Raw genomic sequence first — 18,192 nt, 5'->3', positions numbered from 1 at the left:
GAGAGAGAGAGAGAGAGAGAGAGAGAAAGCGGCGAGCACACACCGCGGGCTAAGGGTGCGGCAAAGCAAGGGAGGACAGGAAGGAGAGGGAGGAGACGGGGGAGGTGGGATCCGAGGGACGCAGGGGAGGGAGGGCCGTCACAGGCTACGGCATCCCGGCATAACTCAGAATTGCCTCGCTGCGAGGGTAGAATTGACAGCATAGCACTAACATTGTACGCGCCCGCGTTATGTATTTATGTAAATGCATAACCAGCCACCCCCTGCTCCCCCTATTCCCCCTCCTTCTTCCCCGCTCATACCGACTGGCGGGTAGTACGCACACAAACACGCACCCGTTAACGCTCTCTCTCTCTCTCTCTCTCTCTCTCTCTTATTTACTCCCACGATCTCTCGATCTCTCTCCCTCTCGCCTTCTCTCTCCTCGCTCTCCGCCTGCGTAGCGAGGGTTCTCTGGCCGACGGCAAGCTCTTCCACAAACCCGTTATACCTCTAGTGCACGTTGTATTATACATATGTATATCGATCAACACGTGCACGTCGGCGGTGTATATAGAGGAAGCCCGCAGAAGTATGCGTGGGGCCTCTTACGGATAGGACTGAAAGCGGGAGAGGGCGGGAAGGGGCGGGTGGGCGCTGTATATAGCGCAAATGAGCGAGAGAGGGCGAGCGGTGTAAGGCGCGTGCAAACGCGTGCGAGAGGCTGCGCGCAGGGGTGGTCAACCGAGAGCTGCGTGAGCCGGGGGTGGAGTGGAAAAAGGGGAGGGGGAGAGGAAGCGGGCGAAAGGGGAGAGCCGACGGGGGTGTGCATGTAAGCGGCACATAAGCCAAAGGATGGAGCGCGAGCCGCCGACGCCACGGTACACAGCATATAGCACACACCGATCACATTAATCAGAGGTTATTGCGTGCATTCCTAATCATCCGGCAGCCTCTAACTATTCCTAGATTCTGATTGGTGCATTACTCGGCATTTCCGGTATGATTCTGCATTCCAATTGGCCGGCCGCGCCGGGCCGAGCCGCGCCACGCCGTGCTGCGCCGCGCCGCGCCGGATGGCTCGCCTCGTCTCGTCGTCCATCGACGAATTTCAATCCGCAAGCCGCCGGGTCCTGACCGAGAACCGACCACTCCGGCGCGGGCGGGCACTGTCGTCACGATTGGGTGAGTAAACCCTTCGAGGTCCTTGACGGTTAACGGGAGCGGTGTGCCCGACGGAGCGAGGAGCGAGAAAGTGGCCAGCCGAGGATTTCGACGCGATCGAAACCGTCGTGTCGTGGCGGCGAAGGTCCGAGAGCGCCTCTTCCTCCGCGCCGAGACGAGACGGGTTCAACCGAGACCTCAAAGGTCGAGGATCTTCGGTTAATCCCCCGTGGAATGTAAACACTTAATCATGTACCGTGCTCCTTTAGCTCCCCCGGCGTTCCACCTTGGCCGTTTGCATTTTTATCACAACGCTTATAACGGCGCGCTCGCTAAGCGAGGGAATTGGGTCGTTTATCGTTACGAGTTACCTTCTGATGAATTAAACACGCGCCTCTTGAATTTTTTAAAATTATTATTAGTAGGTGGGCGATTATTTTAATTTAATTACTGCTGTAACAATTATACGAATTATCCTACATTTCCTGTTTGTGACAGAAACGAAAAGTTTCATGACATGTAAGTCGAAAGCAATTATCTCTTTGCGACAGTGGACGCTGAATGGAATAGAGGAAGCACCGATTCGTATTTCTCCGTACTCCGAAGGTCGTTTAGAAGCGAGAGGGTTAAGACTATGCTATCCGGGATGCTGATAAAAAAAAAGGACAGTCCGATACAGCGATGGGAGGAGTGTTGGCCGTTCTCGGCGAAGTAATTGCGATCGGCGCGACTCCGATTCGGCCGGCGATAATCATCGAGTAATTAACAATCCCAGTTTCAATTCGGCCGCCGCGGAAAACAGCAAATTCGTAATATCCTACAATATTGCCGGCTACGTGGCACGGACGGAGGGAGATGGGTACAAGTCGAGAGAGAGAGAGAGAGAGCGAGCGAGTGCACGCTCTCCCTTCCCACGTGGCGTTTATGCGCTCGCGTGTGAATCACGATCGCTCTCTCGCGCGGATGAGGGAAGAGAGGACCACCATGGGTCGCTCTCTTTTCACCTTTCGGCATTGGCTCGCATCCGACGCGCGATTCCGCACATTTTCGTATTTCCTATTTGTAAATAAGCAATCAGGCAGGCCACGTCGCGGCGAGGCGCGCCGGGGGCAGCGGAGGTGAGACAATTAATCATTTCAATTAACGGACACAATTCGATCTCCAATCGGGCCCGGCCGAGAAGAATATTGGAAAGCCGGGAACAGGCCGGAAGCGCCCGTGTATTCTCTATCTCCCTCGTTTCCCCTTTCCTCCGCCTCTCTCCCTTTCTCCCCGTACGTCCCTCGTGTCCCACCCTCGTTCGTCCCCGGTAAATTGTAACTCGGTAATGCGCGCGAAATAACGTACGAAATAACGTACGGAGGGTTTCGTATTATCTCGCCTTGCACGCGTGTGAATATGTGTGTTGGTGTATGTGGCAGCATGTATGAATGGTTCGTACGAGAGGACGCGTGTTTTGGTGGTGAGTCTATCGCGCGGAAGTAGTTTGCGTTTTAATTAAAGCGGCGATTTCCGGCCGCGAGAGATGCGACCCGATACGTGCTTAGGTATGGCGATGAATTGGCCGAGCGAATGTCGTTTAGCCGATTAAATTGTGAACGTCGGAGGCGCGCGTTCGCGCTAATTTTATTCCTGGGCGGCGTTGCAAGGGCGATCGCATAAATAAATACTGATCGCCGTGAGAAAAAGAGCGGCGGGTAGGTAGGAAAATCTGCCGGGCACGTCGTTCACGCTCTGATGCACTATTAAGTGCTTTCGCGTTATCCTCGCGCGTACGTTCTACATAATACATTTGTATATCTAATCTGATGGCGTGTAACAGTATAAAATCTCGGCGCGCTAATTACCGAGATTCTCAATTCCCGCGCGACACACAATTATCGCGATACTTAAACATTAACGATTAACCGCGATAAATAAACGACACGCGGAGGGGAGGAAGAGCCGACACGTCGGAAAGTATAGAGGTCGACGCTCGCGTCCCGCTGCATTTTAAAATATGAAAATACCAGAATCGCTTACACTTGTCACTGCATTAAGCAGAAAATTGCTAACGACGGCCCGACAAAAAGCGTTCTCGTTCGGTGCTCTATGCGCGAGCGCCGGAAAGCGCAACGGCTCGAAGGTCAATATAAACGCTCGCGGTGCTGAGTGTAGCAAACGCGAGCGTGTGTGTATGTATGTTTCGTAACGTAACTTCATTCATCAGCCGTCCCGGCTTGAGGACGGTCAGGTACGTGAGAGAGACGCGTTACGTGACGATCCTCGCTCGCCAGGAAAACGTGCGCGTCCGGAAATAACACGGAACGCTCCTCTCGATTCGCGCAACTCGCAGTGTCTCTCTCTCCCCCTCTCTGTGTGTGTGTCTCTCTCATTTTCTCTCAGTGTCTCTTTGCCTCACGCGAATCACTCCTCGCTCGCTCGCTCGCTCGCTCGCTCGCTCGCTCGCTTGCGCGCGCGCGCAGCTGGTGCGTAAAACCGTCGCGAGTCGCATCGATGTCCCCGCGATTACGGCCGTTCCGCCTTAAGTAATATGTCGCGGGTTACGTCCGCCGTAGCACGCTAATGCATAGCATTAGCCGGCGGTGCGCGAATCGCACGGGGCAATAATTTCTCGAACTCGTGACTTTGTTGCACGGTCCGAGCCGCACCGACGCGGCGAATTTCCTCGGCGGAAAGTAGTAAATAACCGTCGCGAACGACATTATATTATTATTCGTCCTACTTACGTCGCGGCCGATGAGCCCCGACGCAAATTACAAATTGCAACCCGGCAATGATGGCGGAATAAAAAATCTTGCCCCGTCACGCACCGCCGACTCGCCCTTAAAGCGGTCGCGTTGCAATTTGTTATTGCGCGTTTCCGTGCACGTGATAAATTAGTCTCTGCTGTTAAACAGAACAACTCTCGCGGAATAACATGTTATTCAGGCGGAGAATTGGGGAGGAGGAGAAGATGGAAGAAGGGGAGGAGGAGGAGGAGGAGGAGGAGGAGGAGGAGGAGAAGAAGGAGACGGCTGATGGAGACACGAGAGGGGAACTGGTAATAACCGCAAATGTATGACGGTACATTCCTTGTTGAGCGTTAAGATATGTTTCTTGTACGAGAGAGATTCGAAGCAGAGACAAATTCATCGCCGCCGATCGTCTCTTGAAGACGATCATCGCGTAGCGCAGACGCGACGCGTGATCGCCAAGTAATCGTGAAAACACCGGACGGTTTGGCCGGCGATTGACTTGAGACTCTTCCTCTTTCTTTCTCCTTTTCCTCTCCTAGACTCTCGCTCGCCCGGGGGTTAATGGGGTTAAGTCGCGAGCCATAACCGCGGCGCAAGGGGTGGCAGAAGGGCGCAGCCGGGCACGAGCCGCGCCGCGCCTTAACGAGGTTAGCGCCACGAATTGCTCCGCGCGGCGAAAGTCTGATTGAGAAAATTCTCAGAGCCCTGGCATCGACGTGCTCCGAAGCAGAAGTCGGCGAGGTCGAGAAGAGAGGGTGATCGACCGCCGCGGGGGTAAAAGGAGCGAAGCGCGGCGGGTGAAGGAGAGAACGAGAGCGGTTGAAAAATTATAAACCAAGAAACCAGGATAATATAATATTAGTCCTTCTTAAGAGCGAGAAAAAGAGAGAAACTGAAGGAGAGAACTCCGGTCAGACGATAAAGAAGTTAGCGCCCACAATGAGCGCCGAGCCGCCCGCGCGTCTCTCCTCTCGCTCTCGCCCTCTCCCATCCCGCCGCCAAAGCGAGCCGACAGTCGGGGGTTGGAAGTGAAAACACAGAGGCTGCCGGTAATTCCGTAGGAATCCGAGCGTCGAAAGGTCACTCTGGGAAAATCCATGGATTACTTCATCCCCCCTCTTCCGTTTTCCTTCACCGAAAGGGAGAGAGAGAGAGAGAAAGAGGGAGGAGAAAAAGAGAAAAAATAAACAGAAACGAAACGACGGCTCGATGCATCGAGCCTCTGGTCCACGAGGTGAATCTGCATCTCCCCAGTGTCAAGGGGGGAAGGGAAGGGAGTGATGTGCAGGTTGAGCGAGCGTGTTCCGAGGATACGCAGGAGATTGCTTGGCAACCTCCCCGTACTTTCAATTCCATCCCCTCAGCGATCGGAACGCAGTTTCCTGCAACAATCGCTCGCGATGACGAAGATTGCGCGACAGCCATCTTAATGTCGCCATTTTGTCTGGCCCCTGACAAAGGTTAAGACGGTCGAGGGGTGACCTACGCGTGAGAGGGGATTCATCGTCGTTGACGCCGTCGTCGTAGTCGGTGGGGGCGGCGAGGGGCGGTAAATAGGAAATAAGTCACTGCCGGAGGGGGCGAAGAGCGGATTTCACGCCAATTTCTCGTCTCCGCTCGTCATTGGCGAGAAATTGTCAAATCGCTGCCTTTCTCGCCTTCAACCCCCTGCTCTCTCTCTCTCTCTCTCTCTCTCTCTCTCTGTCTCTTACTCTCTGTCTCTTACTCTCTTTCTCTCTCGTGAGCACTCATCCCCATATTGCCGCCACTGCCACCATCGTTCGTGCCGCATGGTGATCATGAGTGAGCCGCGTCCCCATGTCGAGAGTGCGAGAAAGAGTACGGGCTGGTAACGAGATTTCTTTATTACGCTCGCAAATAAATCCGTAGCGGGAGATCAACATCGACGACGACAATGGCGATCGAGCGTGCGCGATCTCATTTTCCCCACTCGATCGACTGTCGTCACCTCTCTGTGTCGACATTCTTCACCACGCCGGGAGGCGATGTCGACGCGCTACCTCGGCTATCCTCCGAGTTTACTGTGTCATCTTTCCGTACAACGCACGATGGATCGAGTTAAACGAAGCTAGTGATTCTGTCGGCGACGGGATACTCAAGTTTTATCGGAATTAATCAATAAGCGCGCGACCTCGTTCCTCAATTAATTCCCGTCGCAATTCCGCAACGTCATCATGAGAAATGATTTTACACGTTGAAGCAAGACAAAGGTTCCTGAAAATGTGCAACTTCCTTCCGCTTTCTGTATTCATCCCCGTTTGTCATAACACTCGTTAGGTCGAATACAAATGTGTAATTACTATCGATTGGGAACACTCCGTGTTGCTAAAAAGTGCCGAATAAATGAATAATGCTCTAGAAATTTCGACGAGTTTTCTCAGCCGCGCTCACGAACACGCGGTCGACACGACGCTCTTGAAAAAAAAAGTTGGCCGACCTGGCGGCGATTCGTTTCGCGCGGCTCGCGCGCGGTAACAAATCCCGTAAAATGGAATTTTTAACGCCGCCACCATGACTTCGTAACACCTTCCGGGGGCGTCGTTCGTTCGTTTGTTCGTTCGCCCGTTCACTCGTTCGTTCGATCAGTCGGAGAACACGGCGCTTGCTCGCTATTCTCAGCTTCCGGCGAGAAACAGGACGAGAGATGAGTCACCGAGGAGAGAAATGTCGCGACGCTTCGGATAAATATGCACAATCTTAATGACGCGACGCGCGTGCGAGGGACCGCGAAAGAAGAAAAAGTGACAGTGGCGGCGACGAAGGAAGACGAGAAGAAATGGTCGCAAGGATGTCTGAAAGAAATTCGGGGGAAGGTAGAGGGTAGTGTAGGTAGCGGAGAGCAGAGGAGCGAGAGAAGCGGCGAGAGGAAAGACACTCTCTCTCCAGCGATTCTCGTAATAGCTACTCGTGTCTACTACTACTCGCCACTCAATAATGCAGCAACGCGCGCTCGTACGCGACATGTACGTTTGATACACGCGCGCGCACGAGCGATCGAGCAAACGAACGAGCGAGAGTCTCTTGGCATCTAAGAATCCTACCCTCGCAGCGCGGCTCAATTATTCAGGGGACGCGTGAAGAAATCGAATTATATCCCGTGTTCGTTGCTACTTGGCGTTGCCGGTTGCGCGCCAAATTTCTTTTCGATAAGTCGGCATTTTCGGAGTCGTGACCGCTCTGTTGCTCGATATCGCCGAGGAAATAAAGAAAGGCCTTCGAGAGAAAAAGGGACCGTAGGAGGGTAAGCTATCTCTGATCAATTCTAAAGCGTGTGTTCCACGCTTAACATATCTTGTAAAGGCAGCTTCTTGAGATAGATTAGACACAAATAATTATTAAATTATATTAAGTTATTTAGTTGTAATAGTTAAATAACTTTGCTATAAAAGCAAGAAAATTTGTTCCTGCAATTAATATTTTTAGTTGTCCATATATTAGCAAATCTTTTTTTTTTCGTGTATTTTTCCTCTCAGTGTGTGATCATGGAATTAAAATACTAAAATATTTATAATTTTTGTTACGTTACTTTGTCGTCTAGAAACTTTATTTGGTGTGATGCTAAATAGCATATTTATTTAAATCTAAATTTTTTTATTTAAATGGAATGAATAATTGCTTTCATAAAAATTAATTAAATTAATTCTCTTAAAATTAAAATTTTTTTTTAATTTTGAGAGAATGTATATTTTCTTATCAATGAAAAATGTTTTATTTTAGTATAAGTAAATATATAAGTAAATGTTGTTTTTTAATACCTACCACAAATATTTACTATTTCTCAGGTACATGGAAAAAAAAAGATTTGCTAATATATGGACAACTAAAAATATTAATTGCAGGAGCAAATTTTCTTGCTTTTATAGCAAAGTTATTTAGTTGTGATAGCTAAATAATTTTGCTATGAAAGCAAAAAAATTTGTTCTTGCAATTAATATTTTTAGTTGTCCATATATTAGTAAATCTTTTTTTCCGTGTATTTTTCCCCTCAGTGTGTGGTCACGGGATTAAAAGTTTCATAGTCTAGCATTTTCTCATTGACCTATTGACAGTTTTTGTCAAAGAATCGTCAATAGGTAAGTATCCATTGTATCTATGTATTTAATTCGAACTATTGAGTTCATCATTCAATAAATTACCGATTCATGTCATTAAGTCCGAATCTACCATGAGAGAAACAAGTTTTGGAACATGATGGTATCAATAAGCGCATTAAACTTTATGCAACAGTTTGCGCAATGTATTTACCTATTAATATTCTAAAATATTAACAGCTTTCGCGTATACCAACGAATCAACATCCCCCGTGCAAGCAATATTCTGTTGAAAAATAACGTTAATAATTATTATTAAGTACAAACTCTATGACAATACCGGGCAACGAAACCATGTGCATCGCTTATTGCGCCGTTATCACAGCGCATTGCGTGAATTTTCCGCAGCGCTATTCGCTAGTTTCAAATACTTCGCATTTAAATGTTATTACAACCTCGACATGTTGTAGTATTGGTACTTGAGTCCACAGTTTACTTCAAAAAAGCTGTCGTTGCTATATAATGCGGTGGAAGTGCGACATGCTGTGTGTACGTTTAATGTAATTGCAATATATTCGTTTGCGAAATTGTTACGCGGGTGAAAGTTGCGCTTTAAGGGCACCCGAAAATTCGACGGCGAGACTTGACACAAAATGTGTGTAATAAATAAATAAATAATTCCACTCTCCCAGAGAGCCCGATTTTGTTACCCTCGTGAATTTCGTTCGAGGAGATACGAACGTGAGGAGTGCGGCAGACATATTTATTTTCGACAGCCCCCCTAGTTCGACCTGGCCTTCGAGATACGCGCGGGAAGGGGGAGGGGGGGACGCGAGATTGGAAGTGTAATAGGTCGGCCATCTTCATTCTCCACCCTGCGTCAATTAGTCGCCGACGGAGGGTGCCAAGGAGCGCGATGGCGTCGTCGTCCTCGTCGTCGTTCTTGTCAGAGCCACGAAAAGGCGCACAGGAAAACGCGCGCGCGCGCAAAAATCCGTCATGGTGTGCGTGTGCTCCGCCGACACACGTGTGCTCTCGATGCCGGCGACATTGAGAGGAGCCGGGAATTAAAGCTCCGTTTCCGCGTGCCCCGGAAATAATGCGAGCCTAGCCGAGGAAATCAGGAAATGAAGTTGCGCGTCCTTTTCGATAGTCCTTTCGCTCCGGCGCACCGCCGAAACAATTTCGCGCTTTTCACGCTGAAATTATACGTTTCAGCCGTTTCTTGGCGAACCTCCGTAGTCGAGCTTGCCCGTCGGCGTTTCACGTTTCTCTATTCTTTCCAGAGAGCGTTACGCTTAGAATCCTCCCAATAAAAATTAACGTAACGCCTCGACGAAGTATCGATCATTCTCACTGAGAGCCGCGCGACTCGTCTTTCGATAATTTCTCGATAAATACGTAAATCGTAGAGGAGAACTTTCCAAACGTTTTCTCACAAACTAGTCAATTTTCGACACGTGCTCTTTGATCGTAAACATAAGCTGTAGTAAAAGCCTAGAGTGTAAGATGTAATTGCTGTCAGCCTCGGTAGCTCGGTTACGGGGAGCGGATTAAATCACAAATACCCAAAGGCCTAAATTAATCAGGAGCGAACGACTTGCGGTTTAACGAAGCCGACCGGCGGTAACGAAGGCGCAGAGAGCGGCCGCGAGCGTACGTAACGATCACGGGATGATATCGCGTTGTTATGCGGCGATCGCAACGAGCGCTTTGAATTTCCGATTCTCCGTGTCTGTGCTTGCCGGACGGCACTCCCGGCGGACGATTTGCGAGTCGCGATTTGAAAACGCGCGAAAACACGCCCACGCGTTAACGACGCGTCGCTCGGCCGACAACGCGCGCGCGACGGCGAATACGAGAGTGCAATTAAGTGGGAAATATGCGGGGTCATTGCATATCAGCCTGATAATGCGAACCGCGCGTTAGCATGACAAAGACGCGATTGCGGGCATCGAGATGTATGAAGAAGTGTCTTCGGGGAATTTACCTCATCCGCGCGCGGCAAGAGACGACCGGCAAGCGCACGCGAACGCGCGGCGGCGCATTAATGCGTCTGGTGTGCCTCATTTCGTCGCTCGATTCTTCACAGCGCAGGTGGGAGAGGTCTCGTCGCCCCGGTCGGCCGTTAAATGGAAACGAGTCGCGCTCAAAGAGCGCCGGGGTGGCGTAGACTCGCGTGCACCGCGGCTGCAATTCCGCGGAATCGCGGTGTGCGCGTTGTCCCGTGAGAGGATGTGCAGGACGTCTGACACATTCCAGTGCACGTGTGCTAATAGACGTGTGCACATCAACCTGAGCAGAAAACACCTTTTTACTTTTTCAACAATCACCCAGATCCGCCAATCTTCTTTCATTAATCAAATTTCACGTGGCCGTTTGAACAATGGTGAGGCATTTTTTTGTTTGCTCAGGTTGATGCACCTTTCGCGAAACTTTTCGGGGGGAAAAACGGATCCTCATTCACAAGCGCGCGGCCGTGCGTGCTTCCTCGAAGGATTTCGCGGATTCCCTCGAGAGACGGGAACAATGTCGATGAGAACATTCTCAGCTTCCGAACAGCGCATTTCCGTCTCCTAATAAGTAGGTTTGTCGGTCGAGGGAGCGAGCGAGCGAACGAAGATTGTGGAGAGCGCGATTTAGGCGCGAGATATTTAATTCGTTTACCGCGCGGGAGGGTTAAGACCGAAGTAACACGCGAAGGAATCATTATTATTATTACTCTGGCTAATGTTTTTATTCAATTCGAGGGTGGTATTCCAGGAAGTGTGCTAGCAATTTATTCCGCTCGTTTGAAAGGGAGATGGTTCCGCGGGTATACGCACACACATATACACACACACACACACACACACACACACACACACACACACATATACACATACATTCACACACATCAATCTCTCTTACCTATACGCGAGTGACGCGCCTAAAGCGTGATGATAATTGCGACGCTGCCGGAGAGGAATTATTGCGAGGGAGAAAAAAGAAATGAAACACACAAGCCGCGAAGCGTTAAGTCACCGTGCACAAGTGAGAATGATACTTGCATGATAACGCCACGCCTCGTTTCGCCGCGATTCTTAATATCGCAGGCGCATTAATTGACTCGGTGGTATGGCAATCTATATTAGAATCTGGTTTACCACGTCGGCGTGATGATGGTGATGGTGGTGGTGGTGGTAGTGGTGGTGGTGGTGGTGGTGGTGGCAATGGTGGTGGTGCATTATGTAAATAAACGCGTGCTGCACATCGCGTTATAGCCGCGCGCGGTGCAGAGACACACACGTCGCAGATAAAATCGCGACGGTGAGTAAACGACGTTCGATGCGACGCGATGGGCGAAGGCATGCGAGAGTATTATTATTTTATCGCAAGTTGATAATGACGGCGCGGAGATGACAGCGGCGATAGCGCGTCGACGCCGCAGATGCCTACGATACTTCGAACCATTTATCCTAGAAATGCGCGGAGAGTGCAACGCTCCCTGAAACTTCTCGAGAGACCAAACAGAGAGGGAGGCAGAAGGAGAAAAGCGCGCGTTACGTTCTTAATTGAACGTGAAGTTCTTTGCCGAACCAGCGTTCTTTCGCATTACAATGTTCCCGCCGCGGTATCGCCCCGCGAATCAGTCCTGGTTGCTCGACGAGCAAACGCACATACGTACTCGTTAAAATCCAAACAATTTCGATAATTTCCTCGATCAGCGCGTCGATATCAGTCGCTCTAATTTCGACCTTGACTGGATTTACCTCGGTATTTACGCGCTGTTCGCGTCGTGACGTTCCGCAAACTTCCGCCGATCGATCGTCAAAAAGACACATCGCGCGTATCGTTACGATAACTACGATCGAGGCGTCGTGACACATTATGTGTACGTAAAGTGTCGTACAAGTATTAAAGTAGGAGAGATGGCGAGAGAGCGAGTGTAAAAGAGATAGAGAAAGAGAGAAAAAGAGAGAGTCGCGACGAGAATAAAAACAAGCACCGCGCCGGTAATGACGAGGTCGTCTATTATTATATAATTCATCGTCCCCCCGAGCGCGCGCGCTCACGGCACGACGCGGAGAGGTTCGCCATTCTTCTATGATAATTTTTCACATTAAAGTTATCTCCGGCTTGGATAATAAATAAAAAGAACGATAATAGCCGTTGCCGTTTTGCGTTGCGCGAGCAGAGAGCAAGTAAAAAGCGAGACAGACCGATAATTATTATTGTGCCGTCTGTCCGAACTCCGACTAACGAGGCTCCAACGACCGCGGGCAATAAATGTTAAGTGCGGGGGAATGGAAGCGAGAACGATAATTAGGAATGTTAATTTATCTAATAATTAGGAGGATTAATATAGGAGGGCCTTTTATCTGATACGCGAAGGAGGAAACGCGAAGGTTGGAGCCTGTGTGGGAAATAGGAAGCTCCTCCCCGCATTTCAGAGAGTCACCCTCCGCGATTGACACGACGTTTCGTCGGAGGGGAGGGAGAGGGGGAGGACGGATCGAGGCGAAATAAAACGGGATAGAATCGTGCCGAGATTTAATCGCGCTCAGAACATTAGCGGCTACGAGAGGGAGAGAGAGAGAGGCCGACGACTACGGCGGCGTTTACGTTTACGGTGAGCGACGGAATCGAATCCGGGACTCGCCGAAGAGTCTCCCGTTAATAGAAGCGCCCTCTCGCGAGCACTGCGTCACACGTCGAAAATAAAGCGCGCGCAAAATAGGACACTATTATTTATAATAGTGAGTCGCGCGCGATGGCGTGTCGCATATAACGCATCTAACAGTTCGCGCGCGCACACGATCAAGTATAAATAAATTTGCGCGAGGCGCGCTAATGATAACGGAGAATAGAGGGACCGCCGACGAACAAAGTACCGAGGGTGGAGAAAATTGCTCCGGGGTTTTACGGAGGACAGAGAGAGAGGGGGAGACGTGCGAGTCACGCGCTACCGGGGGAAGAAATTAAAAAGCAGAAAGCGAAAAACCACGCGACACGATCGGATTTCACGCTCGATAGTTCGGCGATCGAGAGCCGGCGACTGCAACACGACGCCGTTATAGTCGCGGATTTGAAGCGTCGAAAGGCAAACAAAAGGAAAATTAAAAAATAAACGATCGCCCGCGTACGTCGTGAAAAACGTAATGCGCGGGAAAACAGTCTTTCCCCCCTCCCCCCCGCGTTTCCCTCGCTCGCCGGGGCAGGGAAAAATCTATCGATCGGCTGCGCCCGCCTCGGAGAATAGTCCGAATGAGAGACAACATAAGTTTTTTGCACTACGCCCGGCTATTATTAATGTAAATATAAAGTGCGCGTTCGTCTCGAGAGAACGATGTTTATTATTCATTAGAAGTTATGACTTTTAATGAGGCTCGGAACGACCAGGTAGTTAATGCATAATATAAATAAGAATTTTTTTCCATGTCACGGCATTATATATAACGGCGGCAATTTTAGCCGTCAAGACGCGCGAAATAATTTATTGCGAATAGGTGAGAGAAAAAGAGATAAAGCGAGAGAGGAAGAGAGAGAGAAAGAAATGGAGGAGGGGAGGGCGAGGGACGAGATAGCGACAAAAAAAAAAAGAGAGAGAGAGAGAAAAAGAATTCGCGTTACCTTGGCGATCCGTTCGATTAGGTCGACTTTACGATCTATCTGATATGTCGTAATTTATATTTATCGCATATACTCGCAGATACCTGCCCACGGTTGTTATAACGTTATGCAAGAATATCGCGGCGCTCTTTCCGTTGATGGAAAATTTTTCCCGGCCGGTGATGGATTACGAGCTCGAGCAGAAATGTAATCTTGAAACGCACGATTATTACTGTTTCCGTCTTGCGATCGCACGATTCATTCTCGTCGTGTTTCCTCCTAATCCGACCGCTGCGTCGCATTCGTCTCGATTATTTATCACCGTTGTCTGCCCGAATCAACTCTCATGCTTTCCTCCCCCCCGCTTGAGTTTCCCATCACTTCAGCGATAAAAAACAGGGAGAAAGAACGTCCGTTTATCTCCGCAAGCGGAAACCACGCGTGCATGGCACAGCTCTTATCGGCCGACGTGTATTTCGGTTTGCGCGCTAATTAACGGGTGTCTTAATTACGAGGACGCGGTGGCACGCGGATCAGTAAGACTCGTGGACGGAATTCCATGCAAATGCGACCCGGATTCTTCTGTCCGCGCGACCCGTACGTCGTGCTTGTCACCCCCTTTTTTCCCGCGCCGGTTCGTAGCGAACAGAGGGTGCTTTCCGTTTTGGAGGGGAGTAAGTCTTTCGAGAAGGACGGACAATTCGAGCGCGAAGTAAAAACCGAAGGTATCTTATTTATGAATATGTATGCGAAGGAAGCTGACATTCAGCACAGGTCTCTCTTTCTTTCTCTCTCTGTCTCTCTCCGTTATTCTACTCCTTCTCTTTCTCTCTTTCTGTCCTTCTCAGGCAGAAACCAGAGAGTGACGTTACAGGGATGTACTTGCACGTACGCGAGCGTTGCAGGTTGCTTTTTTCACGCGAATTAATGTCCGCGCGGCACGACACGCGCTTTTTTCCGCACGTATTCTCTCCTTTCCCGTGGCGTTTCCGCCGTGCCGACGTGCACTTCTTACATGGCCGATTAATAACAGCCCCGATGGATACTTTGGCTACTAAGAGAGTCGTTACGGATTTCTTTCGCCGGACGCCGCGTATCGCTCGCGGCATCCCGTCGTCACGAAAGGGAACGACGCGATTTTAATATGCGAAAGATTAAAGTAATCCTCAATGTGCGGACGAGAGAGAAATATACGATACTCTCACGGTTGAAATTGTGAAACGCGAGTGGCGAATGATTGTTCGAAAAGTGCTAATTACTGATTAGTGAAAGAAAAAACGGGTTTCTAATTAGAACATAAAAGCTGCGAGAACAAAGATTTCTTTTTTCTTCTCGCAAAATCTGCTTAAGTCGGATGAGTCACGGGTAGTGCGAAAACTTTCCGAAAATCCACTCGTATATGGATGAATTGTGGAACGACATTATATTATATTTCGCATACGACTCAGCAGAATAATTTGATCGTCCTCTTTCTTTTCTTTTTTTTTTACCATGGAAATTACCGTGCAGAGAGAATTCGAGCAACCGAATTTACACATTCTGTACATATATAAAAAAAAATAACAAAAGAACAATAAATTGAGAAACAACAAATTGAGAAACCCGTCGACGGAAACAAGTTATTCCGCACCTGTGTGTGTGCGTGCGCGTAAACATATGCAGCCACACAACCGCAACGACGCTTAATAAAGAACTCAAGGGAGCGGAAACGCGCCAAAGTCATCGGAAATTGATTCTAAAACAGGTGCTTTAAAGCCGCGCCGACCACTCTCGAGCCGAGGCGGGCGGCCAAGCCGCTTCTCGCGAGTCGCTTCGAGCTAACGTCGCACCAACGTTTGCCTTCCATTTAAATATAATCGTCGGCGCGGCGAGGCAGCTTTCTTGGGCAAGACGCGGCGGGCGCGCTATATTAATATTTTAATATAAATGCAAATGGTATTAGATGACGCTTACCGATAGGGGCAGAGCGAGGAGAGATAGAGCGAGGAGAGATAGAGCGAGGGAGGGTGGGTGGAGAGGAGAGGAAGGGAAAGAGGCACGGGAGAAGGAAGAGGTTATGAGAGTGCGTTTGTGCAGCCCCCTCTCGCGAGCGAGACCCCCTCGCTCTCTCGCTCTCTCCCTCTCACTCTCTCACCCTCGGTGCACCCTGGGCGTCGTACACCCTCGCGATTTACCGTCGCTGTTCGCCTTTCAAGGATATTAAGGAACGACCGTAAGGTACGTAGCTTACGGAGCCGTCTTACGAACTTTCCGGTCCTTCCGCGGCAGAATGTGTGTGCACGTGTGCGCGATCTACGTAGTGTGCGCCGGATAGTTTAGAAATATCTCGCTCCCGGGAGAATTTATTGCGTCGCCTCTTGTTATTATTATTACGTCGCGGAAACAGCGGCCCTCACCCTTACGTGGAGGATGCATTCGCGCGTGAATTTTTCACGTCTCTCTCTCTCTCTCTCTCTCTCTCTCTTGCGCGCGCGCTCGCGCTCTGTTTAGTCAAATTTCCACACGACAACTGCTTCTCCTTGGTTTTTAAGTGACGGTTTGTTAAAGCCCGCCGTGAGCGCAACGTGAAAGCCGTCGCGCGTGCCGGAACTCGCGATGCGGCTGTTTAAAGGAGAGGCCCTCGGCGTGTTAGACATATAAATGAAAATTAACGCGCGCATTTTTCCTCGCACGTCTCCCGCCGGACGAGTGTCCTGATTCCGGAATAATTATCCTTTTTAAACCGCATAATCAAAAGTGAATTTCTCATAAACTGCAGGAAAACGTAAATTACAAATGAAATTGAATTACGAGGCAGTTCTCAATTTGTATGTGTATATGTGTATGTGTATGCACGTGCGCGCGATGCGTGAGCAAGAAGTTAAAGTGCAAATTCAAATTTACCGTTCATAAGTTTCTGAACACTGCTGGAAGAGGAATGGCTTGTAATTTCAAGTTTTGAGAAACTACACGGTGTTGTGTCTTGTTTTTCCGTCTACACGCTGGGGATACGCGCAAAAGAAAATAAAACGCGCCGTTACGTTTATAAATTTTTTATCAATGCACATTTCTCTAAAGACTTATTTAATCGACCGATTTCTTTATTAACTTATTCGCGTATTGCAGACACAGTAGCGTAAATAATACAGATCTAGCGCGGCTATAAAAAATTGAACATTTCAATGCGAACTATGACGATATCCTCGCGTCATGAAACATTAAGGTTCAAACGTCATGAATACGAAGTGGCGGGTATGATTAAAATAAGCTCTGCATATCGCGAGCTTTGATGCGTCTCTTTGCGAACGATATAAAAATGGACGTCGCGGGACTTCGTAGACGGGCGAACGGTGGCGCGTAAAGCCGGCTTGTGACGTTCAACGACGGAGTTGTAAAAATCGACGGAGTTGTAGTTGAACACGGCGGAAAGATGGGCGGCCATTCGAAAGATTCGCGCACAGGGAAGAAAGTTCTCAGTGGGGGGAAAAAAAAGAAAAAAGAAGAAATCGGAACGGTATGAAAATCGTCGGTTACGCACTCGCGATTGGATTCGCTCGGCGGATTCTTCGATTCGGCCGGCGAATTTCTCGTGTCGTCTCCGCGAGAGAGTAACACACTCGTTGTGTCATAATGTGTCGCGTGCGCTCGTTGTCGTTGCCGTCATCGTCGTCGTTGTCATCGCTGTTGCAGACGCAGTTGATACCAGCAGCCGGAGCGTCGTTGCGCTCTCTATTTACGCGATTCAGCGATGCGCGATGCCATTCACAGGCGAAAATATGAAAACCCTATTATGCGCGAGCCGCTGCCGCAGCCGCGCTTTTCGAGTCGCCCTCCCCCGTCGTCGTTGTCGCTTCCCTTCCAGCGACCCCCTCCTCTCTTGTCACTCACTTGTCCCTGCACGCGTTCGGATATATGTTTATCATATGTTTTCGCGTTACGCACAAGTTCCCGCGCTTTTCCGGATGAAGGGTCGCCCGTTTCTTTCACCCCTTTCCGCCGGCCCCCGTCGCGCCACGTCAGCGCGACGATCGCGTGCATTCGCGCCGACGACTTTCGGGGAGAAAATGGAAGCACGTTAATTAGATGCGCCGGTTCACCAACGCGGACGACTTCGCGGAATGAAACGCGGGTCTCGTGTTCGAGAGGAGTCACGTCGGGTGAATCGCGGCGTTACTCTCTGCCATCGACAATGCGCGTGCTGGTTTAAGCGCCAACGAATGCCAGCGTCACTCGTTTTCTCGCTAATCGCCGAGCATAATTGCATCCGAGCATTCTGAATGAGTCGAGAGAGAGGGAGAGAGCGCGCGTGAGAGAGAGAGATTGTTTTTCTTTCTTTTATTATTTTAACAGCGACAAGAGAGAGTAGAGTAGAATAGAAAGAGAGAGAGAGAGAGTGCAGATGTGGCCTTTTGTCTTATCGTATCGTAGATTACGAGCTTTATTGGATTGTATTTCTTTCTGGTCCGCGCGGATTCTACCGCAGAAAGGGGAATTTCGAATTAAAATTCTTTTTCCACTCGGCCCGTATTGGTAACCCACATTTTACGCTAAATGCGGTCTCCGAGTTATTATAATCCCGCGACACCGTGACTTCGACTTTTAAATTACGTATCTTAAAATTCCGGCCTGAAATACCTCTTTCCCCTTCTTTCCTTCCCTCTCTCTCTCTCTCTCTCTCTCTCTCTCTC

At 49.6% G+C, this 18,192-nt stretch overlaps 1 protein-coding gene across 11 annotated transcripts in view; it reads right to left on the bottom strand.

The window, feature by feature from the left end:
• LOC116845633 (protein bric-a-brac 2-like) overlaps positions 1-18,192 on the bottom strand; it is a 509,307-nt gene that overhangs the window by 164,481 nt on the left and 326,634 nt on the right. The window lies entirely within an intron of this gene.

Source organism: Odontomachus brunneus, unplaced genomic scaffold (assembly GCF_010583005.1).
Source record: "Odontomachus brunneus isolate Ranch 3 - 2012 unplaced genomic scaffold, Obru_v1 Obru_scaffold_054, whole genome shotgun sequence".
Taxonomy (NCBI): domain Eukaryota; kingdom Metazoa; phylum Arthropoda; class Insecta; order Hymenoptera; family Formicidae; genus Odontomachus; species Odontomachus brunneus.
The sequence above is the reverse complement of the archived record's forward strand: the minus strand, read 5'-3'. Positions and strand labels throughout refer to the sequence as shown.